Genomic DNA, 20,292 nt, shown 5'->3' on the forward strand with positions numbered 1-20,292 from the left:
CCTATGCAACAATCTTGCATGTTCTTGACATGTACCCCAAAACCTAAAATGAAATTAAAAGAAAAAAGATTTGATGAAATGCTAACAAGAACAACTTAGAGAGGAATATAAGTGAATTGATGGAGCTGAAAAACACGACATGAGAACTTTATGAAGCATACACAAGTTTCAACAGCTGAATTGACCAAGCAGAAGAACGGATATCAGAGGTCAAAGATCAACTCAATGAAATAAAATGAGAAGGCAAGATTAGAGAGAAAAAAGGGTAAAAAGAAATGAACAAAGTCTCCAAGAAATATGGGACTATGTGAAAAGACCTAATTTACGTCTGATAGGTGTACCTGAATGTGATGAAGAGAATGAATCCAAGCTGGAAAATACTCTTCAGGATATTATCCAGAAAAACTTCCCCAACCTGGGAAGGCAGGCCAATATTCAGGTCCAGGAAACACAGAGACCACCACAAACATATTCCTCAAGAAGAGCAACCCCAAGGCACATAATCGTCAGATTCACCACGGTTGAAATGAAGGAGAAAATGCTAAGGGCAGCCAGAGAGAAAGGTCGGGTTACCCACAAAGGGAAGCCCATCAGGCTCACAGTTGATCTCTCAGCAGAAACCCTGTAAGCTAGAAGAGAGTGGGAGCCAATATTCAATATCCTTAAAGAAAAGAACGTTCAAACCAGAATTTCATATCCAGCCAAACTAAGTTTCATAAGTGAAGGAGAAATAAAATCTTTTACCAACAAGCAATTACTCAGAGATTTCATCACCACCAGGCCTGCTTTACAAGAGCTCCTGAAAGAAGCACTAAACATAGAAAGGAACAACCAGTACCAGTCACTCAAAAAACATACCAAATGGTAAAGAACATCGACACAATGAAGAAACTGCATCAACTAATGGGCAAAACAGCCAGCTAGCATCAAAATGGCAGGACCAAATTCACACTTAACAATCTGAACCCTAAATGTAAATGGGCTAAACGCTCCAGTCAAAAGACACAGACTGGCATATTGGATAAAATGCCAAAACCCATCGATGTGCTCTACCCAGGAAACCCATCTCACATGCAAGGATACACAAAGGCTCAAAAATACAGGGATGGACAAAGATTTACCAAGCAAATGGAGAGGGGAAAAAAAAAAAAAAGCAGGAGTTGCAATTCTCGTTTGTGATAAAATGGATGTTAAACCAACAAAGATCAAAAGAGACAAAGGAGGACATTACATAATGGTAAAAGGATCAATGCAACAAGAAGAGCTAAGAATCCTAAATATATACTCAACCAATACAGGAACAGCCAGATACATAAAGCAAGTTCTTAATGACTTACAAAGAGATTTAGACTCCCACACAATAATGGGAGACTTTAACACTCCATTGTCAATATTAGACAGATCTACGAGACAGAAAATTAACAGAGATATCTAGGACTTGAACTCAGACCTGGACCAAGCAAACGTAATAGACATTTACAGAACTCTCCACCCCAAATCCACAGAATATGCATTATTCTCAGCACATCACACCTAATCTAAAATTCACCACATAATTGAAAGTACATCATTCCTCAGCAAATGCAAAAGAATGAAATCATAACAGTCTCTCAGACCACAGTGCAATCAAGTTAGAACCCAGGATTAAGAAACTAACTCAGAACCACACAACTACATGGAAACTGAACAACTGGCTCTTGAATGTTGACTGGATAAACAATGAAATGAAGGCAGAAATAAAATGTCCTTTGAAACCAATGAGAATGAAGACACAACGTACCGAATCTCTGGGACACATTTAAAGCAGCGTCTAGAGGAAAATATACAGCAATAAATGCCCACATGAGAAGGAGAGATCTAAAAATCGACACCCTATGATCAAAATTGAAAGAGCTATAGGAGCAAGATCAAAAAAACTCAAAACCTAGAAGACGACAAGAAATAACTAAGATCAGAGCAGAACTGAAGGAGGTAAACACAAAAAAACCTTAAATAAATTCAGGAGCTGATTTTTTGAAAAGATAAACAAAATAGACAACTAGCCAGATTAATAAAAAAGAAAAGAGAAATAATTAAATAGATGCAATAAAAAATGATAAAGGGGATATCACCACAGATTCCACAGAAATACAAACCATCATCAGAGATTATTACAAACAACTCTATGCACATAAATTAGTAAACCTGGAAGAAATGAATCAATTCCTGGACACTTGCCTCCTCCCAAGCCTAAACCAGGAAGAAGTCAAAACCCTGAATAAGCCAATAACAAGGGAGAAGTTGAGGCAGCAATTAAGAGCCTACCACCCAAAAAAAGCCCAGGTCCAGATGGGTTCACAGCCAAATTCTACCAGACATACAAAGAGGAGCTGGTACCATTCCTTCTGAAACTATTCCAAATAATCCACAAAGAGGGACTCCTTCCCCAATCATTTCAGGAAACCAACATCATCCTGATACCAAAACCCAGCAGAGACTCAAGAAAAGAAAAACTTCAGGCCAATATCCATGATGAAAATAGATGCAAAAAATCTTCAATAAAATACTGGCAAGCAGATTACAACAGCATATCAAAAAGCTTATCCACCGTGATCAAGTAGGCTTCATCTCAGGGATCCAAGGCTGGTTCAACATATGCAAATCTAGAAACGTAATTCACCACATAAACAGAACCAAAGACAAAAACCACATGATTATCTCAAATGATACAGAGAAGGCCTTTGACAAAATTCAACAGACTTGTATGCTAAAAACCCTCAATAAACTAGGTATTGATGGAACGTATCTCAAAATAATAAAAGCTATTTATGACAAACCAACAGCCAATATCATACTGAATGGGCAAAAACTGGAAGCATTCCCTTTGAAATCTGGCACTAGACAAGGATGCCCTCTCTCACCACTCCTATTCAATATAGTATTGGAAGTTCTAGCCAGAGCAATCGGGCAAGAAAAAGAAATAAATGGTATTCAAATAGGAAAGGAGGAAGTCAAATTGTCTCTATTTGCAGATGACTTGATTGTATATTTACAAGACCCCATCATCTCAGCCCAAAATCTCCTGAAACTGATAAGCAACTTCAGCAAAGTCTCAGGATACAAAATCAATGTTGAAAAATCACAAGCATTCCTATACACAAACAACAGACTTAAAGAGAGCCAAATCAAGAACGAACTGCCATTCACAATTGCTACCAAGAGAATAAAATACCTAGAAATACAACAAGGAACGTGAAGGACCTCTTCAAGGAGAACTGCAAAGCACTGCTCAATGAAAAAGAGGACACAAACAGATGGAGAAACATTCCATGTTTGTGGTTAGGAAGAATCAATATCGTGAAAATGGCCACATTGCCCAAAGTAATTTACAGATTCAGTGCTATCCCCACCAATCTACCAATGACCTTCTTCCCAGAACTGTAAAAAACTGACTTAAACTTCATGTGGAACCAAAGAGAGCCCGCATAGCCAAGTCAATTCTAAGCAAAAACAAAGCTGGAGGCATCACACTACCGTACTTCAAACTATACTACAATGCCACAGTGATCAAAACAGCATGGTACTGGTACCAAAACAGAGATATAGACCAACGGAACACAAGAGAGGCCTCAGAGGCAACGCCACACATCTACAACCATCTGATCTTTGACAAACCTGACAAAAACAAGCAATCGGGAAAGGATTCCCTGTTTAATAAATGGTGTTGGGAAAACTGGCCAGCCATGTGCAGAAAGCAGAAACTGGATCCCTTCCTGACACTTTACACTAAAGTTAACTCCAGATGGATTAAAGACAAACATAAGACCAAACACCATAGAAACACTGACCAAAACACCAAAAGCATTGGCACCAAAAGCCAAAATAGACAAATGGAACCTAATCAAACTCCACAGCTTCTGCACAGCAAAAGAAACAGTCATTAGAGTGAATCAGCAACCTATAGTGGGAAAAAAATTTTGCAATCTATCCATCTGACAAAGGGCTGATATCCAGAATCTGCAAAGAACTAAAACAGATATACAAGAAGAAAACAAGCCCATTCAAAAGTGGGAGAAGGATATGAACAGATACTTTGCAAAAGACATACATGAGGCCAACAAACACATGAAAAAATGCTCATTATTACTGGTCATTAGAGAAATGCAAATCAAAACTACATTGATATACCATCCCATGCCAGTTCGAATGGCGATCATTAAAAAATCTGGAGACAACACATGTTGGAGAGGATGTCGAGAAATAGGTACACTTTTACACTGTTGGTGGGAGTGTAAATTAGTTCAACCATTGTGGAAGACAGTGTGACAATTCCTCAAGGACCTAGAAGTAGAAATTCCATTTGACCCAGCAATCCCATTACTGAGTATATATCCAAAGGATTATAAATCATTCTGCTATAAGGACACATGCACACGAATGTTCATTGCAGCACTGTTTACAATAACAAAGACCTGGAACCAACCCAAATGCCCACTGATGATACACTGGACAGGGAAAATGTGGCACATATACACCATGGAATACTATGCAGCCATAAAAAAATGATGAACCCGTGTCCTTTCTAGGGACATGGATAAACCTGGAAACCATCATTCTCAGCAAAGTGACACAAGAACAGAAAATCAAACACCACATGTTCTCACTCATAAGTGGGTGTTGAACAATTAGAACACATGAATACAGGGAGGAGAGCATCACACACTAGGGTCTGTCAGGGGGAAATAGGGGAGGGACAGCAGCAGGTGAGGAGTTGAGGGAGATAGCATGGGGATAGGTGATGGGGAGGAAGGCAGCAAATCACACTTCCACGTGTGTAGCTATGCAACAATCTTGCATGTTCTTCACATGTACCCCAAAACCTAAAATGCAATAAAATGAATAAATGCATTTTCAACTTAGTATATTTTCAACTTTTTTTTTTTTTTTTTTTGGAGAGACAGGATCTTGCTGTGTTGCCCAGGCCGGTCTTGAACTTTTGGGATCAAACGGTCTTCCCACCTTGACCTCCTTAAGTGCTGGGATTATAGACGTGAGCTACTGCACTTGGCTGCTATTACCAATTTATGATAGATTTATGGGAATATGACCCCGTCATGAGTCAAGGAACATATGTAATCATGCTGAAAATGGGGGTGTCTTGTGTGAGGATATAGGGGAGTGTCACAAAATACAAGGGGACCAGGGCCAGCAGGAGGACACCGCAGGCTGCCTCTGGCTCCCCTCCCTCTGTTTCTCCTGCTGCAGGACAGGCCCCAGGCTCACAGCTCTGCAAATCCACGCTGTCTGCACTGCAGGGCTTTGAAACCATAGCTGGGGGTTGTGGGTGATGCCGGGTCAGGAACAGGGAAAAGGGGACACATCAGGCATTGCAGCCACAGCCACATTTGCAGAGCGAGTTTGTTTTCTTTTCTTTTTTTTTTTTTTTTTTTTTTTTTTTTTTTTTTTTGAGACGGAGTTTTGCTCTCGTTGCCCAGGCTGGAGTGCAATGGTATAATCTTGGCTCACCACAACCTCAGCCTCCCAAGTTCAAGTGATTCTCCTGCATCACCCTCCTGAGTAGCCAGGATTACAGGCATGCACTAGCATGCCTGGCTAATTTTGTATTTTTAGTAGAGATGGGGTTTCACCATGTTGATCAGGCTGGCCTCAAACTCCCGACCTCAGGTGATCTGCCCACCTCCACCTTCCAAAGTGCTGGGATTATAGGTGTGAACCATCACACCTGGCCAGTTTTTTGTTTTTGTTTTGAGAGGGAGTGTTGTCCTATCACCCAGGCTGGAGTGCAGTAATGCAATTTCGGCTCACTGCAACCTCTGCCTCCCGGGTTCACACAATTATCCTGCCTCAGCCTCCCAAGTAGCAGGGATTAAAGGCTCCTGCCACCATGCCTGGCTGATTTTTGTATTTTTAGTAGAGATCGGGTTTCACCATGTTGCCCAGCTGGTCTCAAACTCCTGACCTCAAATGGTCCATCTGCCTCAGCCTCCCAAACTGCTGGAATTACAGGCATAAGCCACTATACCTGGCCCTGGTTGCCCCGTCCTGCCTGCTGGCTGTGTGCAGCCTCAGCTTCCCTTCCCCACAACCCTAGGTGATAGTGAGCAACCCCCACTCCCTGCGGTTCTAGGCCAACTTCTATGAGAGCAGTTACAAGTTACATGAGAATACCAAGTACAATCTGGTCAGCTATGTCCCCACCAAACCTCGCCACATGTCCCCCAAGAACCCCCTCTTCCTTCTTCCCTTACCAGCATAAAGACCTGAGGAGTTTCCAGAGGACACAGCCCCTGGCCCTGCCCAGTAGTGGGAAGATAATCAGGCAGCCGTCACCTATGCACCTGACTTCATTAAAGTGTCACACGGGTCAGGCGTGGTGGTTCATACCTGTAATCCCAGTACTTTGGGAGGCTGAGGTGGGTGGATCACAAGGTCAAGAGTTTGAGACCCACCTGACCAATAAGAAGAAACCCCATCTCTACTAAAAATACAAAAATTAGCAGGGCGTGGTGGCACATGCCTGTAATCCCAGCTACTCAGGAGGCTGAAGCAGAAGAATCACTTGAACCGAGAGGCAGAGGTTGCAGTGAGCTGAGATTGTGCCACTGCACCCCAGCCAGGGTGTTAGTTTTTGAAATGGGATCTCACTTTAACTAAATAATGTATCACACAAGAGATTCCGGATGGCATGACAGGGAGGAGCCTAACCCAGCCAGGGACAGGACTGGAGATCTGAATTAGCTGAGTAAACTGAGGCATGAGGATTCAGTGGGGGCAATTTCTACAGGGCAGTGGCCTTACCAGGTGCAAGTCAGCAACAGCGAACTTCTTTGACCAGGCTCATCACATCACATCCAGGTGAGTGAGGAAAATAATCACTCATTACTGTGGGTCCCCAGAACTCAGGGAGCAAGGGAATGAGGGCCGTCATACTGGGGCTATTGTTTGAGCCTTTCACAGGTTGTGGGATTAGAACAAAGCAGGATGGCTCATGCCTGGAATCCCAAAACATTGGGAGGCCAAGATGGGAGGATCCCCTAGGGTTGGGAGTTAGAGGCCAGCCTGGCCAACATGGTGAAAGCCCAGCTCTACTAAAAATGCAATTAGCCAGGTGTGGTAGCACTCACCTGTAGTCCTAACTACTGAGGAGGATGAGGCAGGAGAATCACTTGAACCTGGGAGGCAGAGGTTGCAGTGAGCCAAGATCATATCACTGCACTCCAGCCTGGGTGACAGAGCAAGACTCCTTTTCCAATAAAAAAAAAAAAAAAAAAAAAAGTCAGGGCAGGGGACAGAGCAGGGCTCAGCAGCTTCTAGGTTTACTTCCAACACCTCATCTCTCCCACTGTCCTGAGTTGGGGGATGCCCATGGCATTCCACAGGTGTACTTGGGATTTTCTCTTGACCCCACAGGCTATTTACCTACAACAGTAGCAGGACTGGGGCAGGACTGACCCAGCTTCACTTCGAGGCATGCTGTCTCCTGGACAGAGGCGGGTACTGGGCTGCCTACGGAGAGTCCCTTAGCAGGAGCAGAGAGAAGCAGGGCTGAGATCACAACCCCAGCTCCAGAACAGTTAAACAGGATGATTAAAACACTTTACAAGAGCCAGGTGAGGTGGCTCACACCTGTAATCCCAGCAGTCTGGGAAGTCGAGGTGGGCAGATCACCTGAGGCCAGGAGTTCGAGACCAGCCTGGCCAACATGGTGAAACCCTGTCTCTACTAAAAATACAAAAATGAGCCAGGTGTGGTGGCAGGTGCCTGTCATCTCAGCTACTCAGGAGGCCGAGGCAGGAGAATTGCTTGAACCCGGGAGGTGGAAGTTGCAGGGATCTGAGAGTGCACCACTGCACTCTAGCCTGGGCAACAGATCAAGACTGTCTGGAAAAAATAAATACAAATAAAGAGAAATAACAAAGGAAATGAGACTATATCGTGAGTGACTCTAATAAGTAAGGACTAAACACATTCTCAGCTGCTGATAGCATTACTACCAACCAGCTCAGTGATGATGCTTTTCCTGGCTGGGAAGGCCAGCCCTTGGCCCCCGGGGCTCACCGTTCTGCACACCAGGCCACTGATGGCTGACTGCAACCTTATCTGCAGCACCTTGAGCCAGTTCATGCTCTGCTGTGCAAACAGCCTTTGCAGGCAGGCCAAGAGGAACATCAGCACGGCAAGGAGGTAGCCCATCCAGGCTGGAGGCTTGCAATCACCCATAAACTCCAGGGAAAGGCTTACAGAGGGAGGGAGAAGGTATAGCTGGCGAGAGGAGGTGCCCATGTGTGTTGCCTTTGCCCAAAGGAGGCCAGGTGTGGAGGATCAGTCGGGGTGGTTGACTATTTCATAATCATGATCTCGGTCATTTCCCACACTGTCCATGCTTCTTTTCAATCTGACTGCAGCTCCTCAAGATCAAGAGATGGTGTTTTGTCCCTCCTTGTTATGGGCTAAATTGTGTCCTCACAAAATTCGTATGTAAAGTCCCAATCCCCAGAACTTTGAATGTGACTGTATTTGGAAATAGGATCTTTAAAGGGGCAATAAAATTAAAATGAGGTCATTAGGCTGGACCCTCATCCAGTCTGACTGGAGTCCTTATAAGAGGAGAAAATGTAGACACACAGGGAGAAACCAGGCGGCACACAGAGGAAAGACCACATGGGGACACAGGGAGGAGGTGGCCAACTGCAAGCCAAGGGCAGAGGCCTCAGATGGAACCAACCTGCAGATACCCAATCTGGAAATTCCAGCCTCCAGGATCATGAGAAAAATAAATTTCTGTTGTTGAAGCTACTCAGTGATGCTTTGTTATGGCAGCTGAGCAGACACCACTTGAACCTGGGCTGGCCACAAAACCACCTTTGACCAACAGAGTAGAGTGGAGGTAAAGCTATGCCGGCTCTGAGCCTCAAGAGAAAATAAATGTGGCTTTTGACCTATTGCTTAGAACCCTCCCAAGCAGCCACATGAATAAGTCTGAACTAGCTTTTTGGAGGATGGGAACCCACATGGAACAGAAAGAAATCCCAGCTTCAGGCACACAACTGCAGACACATGAGAAAACCTAGCCAAGAAAAGAAAAACCACCCAGCTGAGCCCAGCCCGTATTACTGACCCACATTACCATGAACTAAATAAATGAATGCTTATAATTTTAAGCCACTCAACTTTTGGAGCATTTTACAGGAAAAGCCAATTGATGCAGTCAAGTAAGAGCTTGCTTACTTGCCCTTCTGGGGGACAGTCACTTTCTCATTAATCATTTTCTTACCTCAGTATCCTTCTCACCCAACCTCCAGTGTCACAAGCACCAGATCTATAAGCAGGGGCAGAAGAGCTGAAGCCCCCTGACCCTGGAGGGATGCCATTAAGAGACCACAAGCCTTAGCAGAGCACCTGAAGTCTGGACTCACCTAAGCAGCTTGGGGACAGTGAACCTGAAGACATCACTGATGAAGACGCTGGGGGTCCCAGGAGGAAGGTAGAATGGAACACCTGCCAGATGGCCCTCAGCAGTGGGCCCCACTGCCTCCCTTCTTGCCACAGGAAAGGCTCAGTCTCTGAAGCCTCCATAGCACTGCCTCCTTTCCTTTTGAACACTATTGCCTTGGTGAGCCTTAGAGGAAGGGAGAGGCTGCCTCTGGTCCCATTTTATACTCTCAGCCACCAGAGGCAGGACCAGGCATAAAAAGCTTGTTTTCCTAACAATGGGCATGGGTGGGTGTGGATCCAGCCTGGCTCCCTCACCTGTGCCTCCTTATCACTCTGAGTATCCATTTAAGAGGCAGTCACAGGAGTTGTGCGGGAAGGGCAGGAGGGCAGCCCTGAGGCCTCTTGGACGGCCATGGGAAAGCACACATGTTGAGCACCTACTATGTTCTAGGCACTCCCCAGTCATCCCAAGACCCCCAGCAAGCCAAATGTTGTTCCCATTTCACAGATGAGAAAACTGAGGCTCAGAGAAGTGAACTTGTCCAAGGGCACACAGCTGAGAAGTAAAAGCTGGGATTCAATTCCATCTCTCTGCCTCCAGAGCTCATGCACTTTTTTCTTTTTGAGACCAAGTGTTTTTGTTTTTTTTTTTTTTTTTTTTTTTTTTTTTGAGAAGGAAAGGGTTTATTATAATTACCGCCGGGAGCTGAGCAATAATTTGTCTAAACTCAGCTCATCTAATAAAGGGAGGTTCTGCCTTCATATAGGCTTATAATACTCTAGATATTACATGTGGAAGAATCTTAGTTTTACTGCCTTAGAAATCACATATGAAAGGGTTTCGGGTTTACAGTTTTAGGAATCACATGTGAAAAGGTTTGGTCTCCAGATGGAGGAGTGGGGTGGGGGTTTGATCTTGTTTTAAGTAAAAACAGTGTCTTCCGGAGAGTTTCCCCAATACCAAGCGTGTTATTTATAGGAAGGAGATTCAGGAGGCGCCAGCTGGCCTGCTCTTTCTTCTACTGAAATGCACCGTGGAAGGTAGAAGAGGGCAAGTAATCTCAGATGCCTGGGTCTCCTTCCTCAGGATCATCATTTGAGCCCAGAAGGTTTTTTTTTGTTGTTTTTTTTAGGTTTTAATATCTGTAAATTTATTTCCTAGCACACCAGACAGCATGAAGGGGGCTGCTAACTAGCTCTGGGTACCTGAGTGGTCTCCTGAGAGACTTCCTCAGACAGTGAAACCAAGTCTTACTCTGTCACCCAGGCTGCAGTGCAGTGGTGTGATCTCTGCTCACGACAACCTCTGCTTTTTGGATTCAAGTGATTCTCCCACCTCAGCCTCCTGAGTAGCTGGGATAACAGGCAAATGCCACCACGCCCAGCAAATTTTTGTATGTTTAGGAGATGGGGTTTCACCATGTTGGCCAGGTTGGTTTTGGACTCCTATCTCAGGTGATCCACCCACCTCAGCCTCCCAAAGTGCTGGAATTACAGGCATGAGCCACCTCACTGGGCCTCCCATGTACTTTTCAATCTATTATGTTGTCAACCTGGAGGAATAACAGCATCCCCTCTTCCACACTCACAACCAGCCAGCCCTTAGGTGGTTTTAAACCGGTGGAGAATTACAGCTCATGTGCATCGGGCCTGGTGCTCTGGGCTCAGGGTGAAAGCACAGACAGATGATCAGGCTGCCTCGAACTAATAAGATCCCCAGACTTTGGCCATAACCAGGGGCCACAGAGAAGAGCTAAAGTGAGAAAGGGAGAGGAGGTGGTAAGGGGAGGCCCAAGGGCCCCTCCAGGGAAGGTCAGAAGCCCCGGGCCTTAATGGAGAGGCTGGGGTGATGCAGCTGCCGACAGCCAGTTGCTGTGTGGTCTTGGGTAGGTAGACTGCTCCCCTCTCTGTGTGTGAGAGGATGGGTGTGGTCCCTCCTCTGAGTCCCTTGTGTGTTTCTAACAATCTGTAAGGTTATCAGTAATTGCTTGCTTGCTTGCTCTTTTGAGACAAAGTTTCACTCTTGTTGCCCAGGCTGGAGTGCAGTGGCATGATCTCAGCTCACTGTAACCTCCATCTCCTGGGTTCCAGTGATTCTCCTGCCTCAGCCTCCCGAGCAGCTGGGACACACCACCATGCCCGACTAGTTTTTGTATCTTTAGTAGTGATTGGCCAGGTTGGTCTAAAACTCCTGACCTCAGGTGGTCCACCTGCCTTGGCCTCCCAGAGTGCTGGGATTACGGGTGTGAGCCAACATGCATGGCCGCTTATCAGTAATTTCAATCCCCATTATAAATCTGACTCTGGGCTACATGCCATAAAAGAGAATAAGGTCATGTCCTTAGCATCAACATTAATGAAGGTAAAAGCCATTATCTTACATGAACTAACAAAGGAACAGAAAACCACATACTACATGTTCTCACAAGTAGAAGCTCAGCATTGCGTACACATGAACACAACAGACACTGGGACTTATTCGAGAACGGAGGGAAGTAGGAGGGTCAGGTCTGAAAAACTACCTATCAGGCATTGTGCCTACCACATAGGTGACTAAATCTTTACACAAATCCCCAGTGACACTTATATAATAAACCTGCACAGGTATCTCTGAACCTAAAAGTTAAAAGAAAAAAACTGATAAACTAAATCAAAAGAAAGCATAGAAAAAGGAAAACGGGAGATTAAAAACAGAAAAATGGTAGATACTTTGGTACCTTGAGAAAAAGGAAATAGACAAATTAGTAAGAAAGGAAATAAGCATAAAAGCAAAAAAAGACAAGAAAAACACTAATTTTAAGGAACTATTTCGCACAACTCTATGTCCTACATCTGCACTGTTCAATATATAGCCACTAGATGTGTGTTGAGTGAATACTTGTATGCTTAAATGTGGCTCATGTGACTAAAATTCTGATTACTTTCTAATTATAATTTCATTATAATTAGTTTAAATTTGAATAGTCTCATGCAGCTAGTGACTATTGTATCAGAAAGCATAGAAGATGACATTAAAATTTTCTTAAGACACTGTTGTTTAAAGTTAAATCCAAGAGTATTTTAAAAAGCCTAAAAAGACCAACTCTATAAAATAATCTCATTCTCTTCCTCTGACACACACGCACACACGCACACAGGTGTTATAAAAAGAGCTTTCCTTTTCTTTGTAACACAGAACAGGACTTTCACAAATTACTACTCATGGCCCAAATCCTGCAGACTATTTTCCTGCAGTCCATGAGCTAATAATTTTTACACAGCTAAAGAAGAAATAGAATATGTAACAGACCATATGTGGCCCACAAATCCTAGAATACTTAGAATGTGGCTCTTTACTGGAAAAATCTACCAGCCCCAATACAGAAAAATGCCTGAAATTTAAAATCACCATTTTGCAAATACCACCAGGCATGAAATTACTCCTAACACCATACACTAACATATTAAGAAAAGTACATTCATATGTCTCTATTACCCAAATATTAAATATGGAATTTAAAATGAAGAGATGAAACTTAGCTTCACAAATATTGAGATAAAGTGACATTATAAACTTCCCGATGTAGCACAATGGGAAACATAATATTTGCCTAAACATTTTATCTAATCCAGAAGAACAGTTTGATGAATCCAGTTTGAGAAATGTTCTATGAGATAATTAGTCTGGACTCTTCAAAAATGTCAAGGTTGTGAAAGATCAGGGAAAGGGTGGAGGGGAAGCAATATTCTAGACTGATGAAAATAAGAAACATGACAAAAAAATCCAATATATGATCCCTGACTAATATAAAGAGTATTTGAGAGCAAGTGGAGACATTTAAATTTAGACTGTATACTACATAATATTATCAGTAGCAAATGTCTTGTGATTATTGTAGTAATATGAAAGAAAGTGCTAATTTTGGAAAAAAATACCTTAAGTATTTTTGTATAATCTTGATGTCTGCAATTTGCTTTTAAGATGTTCAGTGCTCCCCAAAATGTGAGTGTGTGCGTGTATATGTATATGTAAGAGAGAAAATGAGTGTGTATGTGAAGGGGAGAAAGACACAAAGCCAATCCCAGAAAATGCTAGTAATTTGTGAATCTAAATAAAGGGCACATGTGTCTTTACGGTACTTATTTTTCAACTTTTCTGTTTGAAGTTAATAGTTGGAAGAATTTTTTTTTAAGGCACTTGTTTATTCAGAGTGAACATGATCTTCAAATTTATTTGCTACATGTTGGTTTCCTGTAGTTTTTAATCTTTTTGTGCTGCCTGATTGCCTTATGACAAAATACTTAACTATGAAAGAAAAACTGCAGTCATAAAGCCAAACAATTGCTTCACTGAATAGGAAAACAAGGTATGAAGTTTATTGCAAGTAATATTGTTATAAATTGTTATTCTCCTAATACAGTATAACCAATTATTACCTTGTAATGTTAGTCAACATCTACTAATAAGGAGAGACAAACAGGTAGTATTTATACACAATTACACTGAGACAAATTTCTCATAGCCTGAAAAACAATATATCAAACATTAATAGAAGATACAGGAGATGTTTTTTCATGATTTACAGGACAAGAAATCACACTATCTTCTATTAGATGATTAACTATTCTTGGAAACATATTCAGGTTTAGTTGTAATAGGCAAGGATACAAGATGCATAAGCAACCCTGTCATCTTTCATTTTTACAATCTTGCCAATCTGGAATGCAGCAAAAAATGACACAAGTAGATGGGGGCATTGGCCTAAGAGGAAGAAGACCAGAGTTATGGCTTCAGCTCTGCTTCTAAATAGCCCCAATATTTTTTGGTAAATCAATTCCCCTCTGAGCTTTAGTTTCCTCACCTATCAAATGTGGCAGCCCAACTGAATTAAGATTGTTGGACCTGCAAGATCAAGGGCTAGTTATTCCTCAAGGACTGGGAGATGAGATGGCAATTTAGAACAATTTCATAAGAAATAAAAATTTAATGTGATGTGAATATTATCCATTAGGATTCAATGGGACACAGGGAGAGAAGACCAAGAGATAGCTAAAAGTTATTATCAGCTTCAGGGAATCACTCCCTTCTAAGACCTAGGAGTTGCACTCAGTGGAGAGCGACACTTGGCCAGAGGCCCAGAATGTTTTGGATGAAGAATAGCCACAAGAGGAAGGGTGGGAATTATACCAGGCCAAGATGATTTCCTTTGGCTCCTTGTGTGCTATGACTTTTCATTTAAAACCCACAAAAATCTGTGTATTTTTTCTGGATTATACTTTAATGAATTCTAGATAGTATGTGGCAACCAGGTAGCAACAGAACTTGAAAAGTCTCCCAGAAATAGGAGAGTAAACTCTGAGGAAGTAAATCCATAAATACCCCCAAACTATGAATTTGGGGTGTATAGAGCACCCCTTCCTTAAACTCTATCTTAGAAAAATACTGCATTTTATATTTCATATGGGACTTTGCCAACAAGGATATTTTGCTTCATGAACAAATAAAAATGTAAAGACTATCCAACCAGGTAAGGACATAACAAACACACTCTTCCACTATAGGTTCTCACCAGAGGACTCTGGGACTATTAAAAAAAAAAAAAAAAAAAAAAAGGCAGACTTTCTGCCTCTCCAAACAGCCACCTTAATTAACCCACTCTTGCAGTCACCCATGATGAGCACTTGGCATCTACCTCTAAAGGCACTGCCACATCAAAGACTCCTACTTGGGAGACCAATAGACCAGACCAGGAATTCTTTTTTCTTCTTTGCTCCCACTAGGATCTGCTCATTTACCCTTTCTCCTATCTCTTTCTCCTCTTGATGTTAACTGATACCTTGTTTGTTGTCTAATATTTAACCTATTTTATATATTGGTTAAACATACTATTACGTATAGTATGCAATATAGACTGACTTGTCGAATGGATTGAGTCTGTGTGCCCATGGCTCTGACTACAGAGTGAATGGGAAGTGCTAAGGAGAACTGTCTCCTTGGGAACTCCATGTAGCTCATGGCTTTGTGATTAGAAATTCTCTGAGGAACTCAGAATTAGTAGTTCCTCCATAGAAGTCTGACATGTGGAAAGACACACATGCGTGAACCAGGACACCTCTAACCTTGCACTGCCGATGACATGGGGCTTTGAGAAAAAATTGTCTAAACTACTGAGGACATAGATGCCACCAAGTGAGGTATGGGTTAAATCAAGCAGAATAAGACCATAGGCGAGTAGAATGCTTTGGAAATTGATTATTGCATTAACTGAGTTAATTTGGAACACTTGTCTATTCAGTTGTGTGTGTGTGATTTTTTAAAGTACACAGGCAAATTTTCTTTCCTAAATAGACACAGTCTCCAGAACCTTAATGAATCTTCCCTTTGATCATTTTACATTTTGCAATGTCTGAGTCATTATTTTAAACATCATTACCTCTGCATAGGGATTGTAAACATGGGATGTGAACATTGGATTGAATCTGTATAGGACCCCTCGAAGGTGATTTTTGGAGGGACATAAATCGGGAGTGTGAACTAGTTTCTACTCTGTCTCTTTATAATGAAATATGCACATAGTAACAACAACAAAAATTAAGTTAATTGAGGATTCTGGTTAGTTTGGGTTCATAAATTTATCAAATTCGTACTGTATTTTGCTTTAAATCAAAGTGAATGAAATTAAATCTATATCCCCTAGTCTAATTCCCTTTAGTGAGACTGCATTCTTACAACACCTATTAAAGGAACATTTTTTTGCCCACATATTTTCAAAGAAGTTTCTGGAGCTTACCACACACAGGCTATTATTTAAACTATAAGAATTCAGAAGCAGAAATTCTACTCACAATTAAACTTCACTGAGTTGGCTGACATGGTATTTTAAATTCTAAGTCTACTGTAGAGAAAACCCAGATTGAAAAGTTAAGGACAAATCATATGTATTGTTTGTACTGGGAAACTGCATCATTAACAGAGCCTTCAATACACAACAGCAAGTTCTGTTTAAGATGTTTATGCTCCAGCAAGTTTTTCCTAGGATTCTTCCATTAGACAACATATACATACAGCAGCGTTCCCAAACTGAGTGGTATTGACAATTTCTAATAATGTTTAGAAACATTTGTAAAATTTCTGAACATTATTAGAAATTAACAATGGGGCATCATCCTTCAGTATACAATGTGCCTGCTAAATCGATGACCATTATTTGATGCACTATCCCCCACAGAAAAAAATATATGGGTCTCAGAATTAAAGCATGGAAGCCACAATGGCTCCTGTTACTATATCACCCCCAGTAACCCACTTCGGGAATGCGTGCTTCCCATTTCCACAATTCTGAACACCACAGGTGTAGAGAACTCTTCCACCAGCAGGTAGAAAATACAGCTGCCACTTCAACATTTTGGGCACCTTGTGTCCAGGGCCAAGAAAAAAAATGGATCAGGGATAATTGCCATCCTGGAAAAGGTACATAGCCTAGTCATCAGGAGGAAAGCTGCTACTATTCGTTTAGAGAAGTGAGCAATCAGCTTAAGACCAAGGTGGTTGGCATACATTAGTATTCCATCATCTACTTTTCATTAATCTCATAATTGCTATAGCCATAGCCTAAGAAAAGTAACATGAACTTGGTCCCCACAGGAAGGAAGGTATGGACTACCCACAAAGTTAGAATCATTCTACCGTTGTTGTAAGAACAAAGGCAAAGGGCTCTAGAATGAATTAGAGTTTAGCCTAGAGCTCTGCCTCCCCAGTAGCAGCTGGGGTTGCAATTTGTCCTTCTAACCTTACAAGTTTTTCCAAAGAGAAAGTCCAACCAGAGTCCTAAAGGAGCCACCCTGAGAACTTATATGAGACAAACAGACACAGAAATATGGAGGAATTGTCATGAATACTGCAGTGCTCAGATCTCTCTGCCCTATTTCCTTCAAGACTCAAGGACATATACCCCTAGCTGGGTATGACCTCACTGAAAGAGATTACCTCTTCTCCAGTGAATCCCCATCCAAGTACTGGGGATAAACAACCAGCTCCTCTTCCCAAAGAGGAACAATTCTGTGAGGCTACCCAAGCTTCAGGCCTCCCTTTGGAGTCAGCTGCATCCCTGTTGTGATGCATCACAGCCCCAATTCTTCCCATGCCCAACCCTAATTCTTTCCTTTCCCCACACAAAGTGCCGAGCCCAAGTCCACTCCCTAAGAAACATCCTTCACACTCATTTCCATCCGAGTCTGTTTTCTGCGGTAGTCCATCTACAACAAATTTTAAAGTATCCCTGGCATACTAAAAGCAAAAAGTTAATATTGCTCTTTTACTTGAGCCATAATTTTTTTCTATGGTTTTGCAGTATTTTTTCACTTAGTGTCTTCTAAGAGCAAAGAAAATTCTTCAATCAAATGTGTTTATACCCTAACAAGAGCTGTACTATACAAAATTATTTTAAAATATATAAGACATCTTTGATTCCTCCAATATAAATAACATGTTAAACATGGCCAAAATGTTAAGACAAACAAAAAAAAATTGATTATGGAATATTTGGGTATTTGAAGCAAAGAAACGGCTGAAATGTTAATTGTACTTAATTGGCATATAACCTGAGAGTGACCCAATATATCAGAAATCAAGCGACTTCCACACTATGATCAGATTGTAATACCATTTACTAGGCTTCTTTGTTTTCTTCCCCCTTTATTTGCTCATCTCTATCTCTGGAATCTGTTTTTAAACCCAAAATCCCAGTAGCTGTACTTTCCTACCAACTGTTGTTTATCTCTGAAACCTGTCTACCACCCTGGATGTGCCTGCCTCTTTATTAGCTATCTTCTGACTCGAGGTAGCTGCTGCCTAGTCCTGCAGTATCTAGCAGTGTCCAGTATCTGCCTTAGACTCCTTGGCCTGGGTAAATTTTATTTCTTCTTAATGGAGAATGCAGTGGAGTCACAGCTTACTCCTGTGTTAGGTTTTAACCGTCTATTAGGTCAAGAAAAAAATATAGATCACTGATAATACTCTTGCAAATCTTAACAGATCAGGAAAAAAATATGTATCTCAAAAATGCCTCATTGCTGTTTTTTTCCCCCAGCATTTGAATGAATCACTATGAAATGTTTGGCTTTCATTTAAGGTAATACATTATTCAAATCAGTGTTGTGTTTAAATACAAAAGTTCCACTTAGCTTAGCAAGATGCTGACACATTAAAAGGCATGAGGGAAAGGCCATTCCTGTTCACTGAAGGAACTCACTGGAAGACTCCCCTGCATGATTTAAAGGATTACTTTTCTTTGATCTTTTATTTTTGTTGGTCATTACACATAATTCTTTTACCAATAATATTTGTATATTTTTATGGCATACATGTGATACTTTGATACATTCATGGAATGTATAATGATCAAATCAGGTTATTGATCAGGTATTTAGGATATTCTTCACCTCAAATGTTTATCATTTGTTTGTATTGGGAGCATTTCAAATCTTCTAGCTATTTTGAAATACATATTGTTAATTCCAGTCACCCTACTGTGCTATCGAACACAGGTATTTGTTTCTTCTAACTAATGTTTGCAACCATTAACTAACCTCTCTTTATGCCCCCTCCCACACACATAAACCCATCCCAGTCTCTAGGAACCATCATTCTACACTCTACCTTCATGAGGTCAGCATTTTTAGCTTCAACATATGAGTGAGAACATGTGGTACTTGTCAGGGTCTGCCTTATTTCTTACTTTAATGACCTCTGGTTTTATTCGTATTGCTGCAAATGAAAGGATTTTTATTCTCCTATGGCTGAGTAGAATTCCCTTGTGTATATATACATTTTATTTGCCATTCCTCTGTTGGACATGCAGTTTGACTCCATATTCTAGCTATTGTGAACAGTGCTGCAACAAACATGAAGTTGCAGGTCTCCCTTTGATATACTGATTCCCTTTTCTTTGGATAAATAGCCAGGGGTGGGATTTCTGGATTATATGGTAGTACCATTTTTAGTTGTTTGAGAAATCTTTATACTGTTCACTTTCATAGCTGTACTAAATTACACTTCCGTTAACAGTATGTAGGGGTTGCCTTTTCTCTCCATCCTTGCAAGCATTTGTCGTCTTTTTAATAGCTCTCCTAACTGGGAAAGATGACAACCCTGATGATTAGTGATGCTGAGCATTTTTTTCATAGACCTGTTGGCCATTTATGCTTTAATTCTTATTAGAAGTGCACATACAATATAACCCAGTCAGTTAGGCATGAATATGATGAGATCGACTAACCCTAGGTAGTGGCAGGACCTGACCTACGCAAATGCCGTATCTTCCTGAAACCTTCTTCCAGAACTACTTTCCTGTGACTGTTTCCACTTTTTCCATAGTCTGTTTACATATTTCCCCCACTTTCTTGTTTTTAACCACTGCATTTTAGTCTCAGTGCATGACTGATTTTCAGCTTTGCTATTCTCTGTGAGCATTTACCCCAAAAGGGACTTCCAATCTGTTTAGCTACTAGATAAAACAGAATAGAGAAATAAACATTGAATTCATATGACTGTATTAGCCTTTTACGAATCAGATCAACCATGGCAATGAACTCTCACAATGCACTAATACAATCACAATTTCAGTAACTTATAATCTGAGAAAAGGAACCGGTAAACAGCAATTATACAGGTTCATAATGACACATTTCTTATGTGACATTTTAATATTTGTTCACACAGTAACTAATCCAGACAAGAAGGTTGTAATAAATTATAACCAGATACATTATACCAGCATACTTTTCTGTCAGTATATTTCTTCCTATCCTACTGGACATTTGTAAGAATATCCCTGGGGTCAGATGTATTCATACTCCTTTTACCAAGCTGTACAAGTA

The sequence above is a fragment of the Saimiri boliviensis genome, chromosome 8, assembly GCF_048565385.1.
Source record: "Saimiri boliviensis isolate mSaiBol1 chromosome 8, mSaiBol1.pri, whole genome shotgun sequence".
NCBI classification, from domain to species: domain Eukaryota; kingdom Metazoa; phylum Chordata; class Mammalia; order Primates; family Cebidae; genus Saimiri; species Saimiri boliviensis.